This window comes from Haematobia irritans, chromosome 3, assembly GCF_050003625.1.
Source record: "Haematobia irritans isolate KBUSLIRL chromosome 3, ASM5000362v1, whole genome shotgun sequence".
Classification (NCBI taxonomy): Eukaryota; Metazoa; Arthropoda; class Insecta; order Diptera; family Muscidae; genus Haematobia; species Haematobia irritans.
The window spans coordinates 152,026,108-152,028,263 of NC_134399.1; the positions used below are offsets into that span (position 1 = coordinate 152,026,108).

A 2,156-nucleotide genomic window follows, 5' to 3' on the forward strand; every position below is an offset into this window, starting at 1 on the left:
TTTTTTAAAAAAAAAAACGCATAAAATTTGCAAAATCTCATCGGTTCTTTATTTGAAACGTTAGATTGGTCCATGACATTTACTTTTTGAAGATAATTTCATTTAAATGTTGACCGCGGCTGCGACTTAGGTGGTCCATTCGGAAAGTCCAATTTTGGGCAACTTTTTCGAGCATTTCGGCCGGAATAGCCCGAATTTCTTCGGAAATGTTGTCTTCCAAAGCTGGAATAGTTGCTGGCTTATTTCTGTAGACTTTAGACTTGACGTAGCCCCACAAAAAATAGTCTAAAGGCGTCAAATCGCATGATCTTGGTGGCCAACTTACCGGTCCATTTCTTGAGATGAATTGTTCTCCGAAGTTTTCCCTCAAAATGGCCATAGAATCGCGAGCTGTGTGGCATGTAGCGCCATCTTGTTGAAACCACATGTCAACCAAGTTCAGTTCTTCCATTTTTGGCAACAAAAAGTTTGTTAGCATCGAACGATATCGATCGCCATTCACCGTAACGTTGCGTCCAACAGCATCTTTGAAAAAATACGGTCCAATGATTCCACCAGCGTACAAACCACACCAAACAGTGCATTTTTCGGGATGCATGGGCAGTTCTTGAACGGCTTCTGGTTGCTCTTCACTCCAAATGCGGCAATTTTGCTTATTTACGTAGCCATTCAACCAGAAATGAGCCTCATCGCTGAACAAAATTTGTCGATAAAAAAGCGGATTTTCTGCCACTGATTTTGGTAATAAAATTCAATGATTTGCAAGCGTTGCTCGTTAGTAAGTCTATTCATGATGAAATGTCAAAGCATACTGAGCATCTTTCTCTTTGACACCATGTCTGAAATCCCACGTGATCTGTCAAATACTAATGCATGAAAATCCTAACCTCAAAAGAATCACCCTTTACTAAGAAGTATGCAATCCTTTCAAAACTTAAGGAAACACACTTGTTAGAATATAGGAAATTTTCCTATATTTCTTTTGTCTACCTGTAATCGATACCTGTCATCGTAATCGATGTGTTTGCGCGTGGGTGTAATCGATATGTTTGCGCGTGGGTTGTTTTTTAGTTGGAATCGCGTTGTTGTGGTATACGGAGAGATTGTTAAAAAATAATATGGTAAAATAATATAATAAGTAACAAATAAAATATATAAAAGATTTATTATTTTAAATTAGTGAGAAAAATGTTCGTTTTTTTGAAAATAAATCTATCAATGTTCGTGATGGTGTATAAAGAAAGAAAACACCAGCAGAATAACAACCCTTTCATTTGTCTTCATTTTGGAATCTTCAATTATCAGGTAATATTCAGTGACGCTAACCTTTTGTAACAAAAATGGTTTGATTTTTTATATTTGTAGGTATTGAAATTGTAAAAGGAGGACAAAATCGTTACGCAGCAACTTATTAAAAGTGAAAGGTACAAGAAGAAGAAAAAATGCGTTTTGCAGTTGATGACATTACATGGAAATTGGAAATAGTGGAATAATAAACTAATATTTCAAGGCCAGTCGATGCTGTTGATTCTTAATAAATATATTCAATATATTAATAAAACATGTCTTTTATTGAAGATAAAATTGCTTATATAAATAAATAAAATTGTATTTAAAAACGAAGGTAAGCAGTTCTAATTATGAAGTAAAAGTTTTACCACAAATATGTAAAATTTGTCCAAATGAATGAAAAAATTTCAATAAACTCATTCCATATATGAATTCAAATCAGTTAAATTTTTTCATTCTGTAGCATAGTGGTAAATAAATATAGGAAAATGTTAACTAATATATGGAATGCATTATACCTAATTTCTACGAAAATCACATCGTTCAAACAAATAAAAATGTCTTTGGCGCTATACGAAGTTCAACTTTCTTCACAGTAAGTTCATTTTAACTTAAAGAAGGGGTCACTTTTTTCTGGGTGTATATACGTAAACAAGTTAGGAAAGTCTAAAGCCGACACCTTCAAATTTGCTGGAAACTCTATAAATGTTTATATTCCCATATACAAATATTTAAATATATAAATATACAAATATTTAAAAAATTTTGAAACTTTCCCAAAACCTCTAGACACAAAATTTAAATTGATTAATGTACGGGCAAAATTTCAGGTAACTCGGAACAAAACAGTGTCCTCTGAGTCCATA

General features: G+C 33.2%; 1 long non-coding RNA gene across 2 annotated transcripts; it reads left to right on the plus strand.

The window, feature by feature from the left end:
- The first annotated feature begins 1,062 nt into the window (after positions 1 to 1,062).
- Positions 1,063 to 1,561, plus strand: LOC142231943 (uncharacterized). 2 transcript variants are annotated; one of them, XR_012720970.1, is made up of 3 exons: positions 1,063 to 1,121; positions 1,181 to 1,305; positions 1,366 to 1,561. It is a non-coding gene; the product is annotated as an uncharacterized LOC142231943 (long non-coding RNA). The 2 variants fall into 2 exon arrangements; XR_012720969.1 differs by having other exon boundaries at positions 1,088 to 1,305.
- Positions 1,562 to 2,156: the final 595 nt, after the last annotated feature.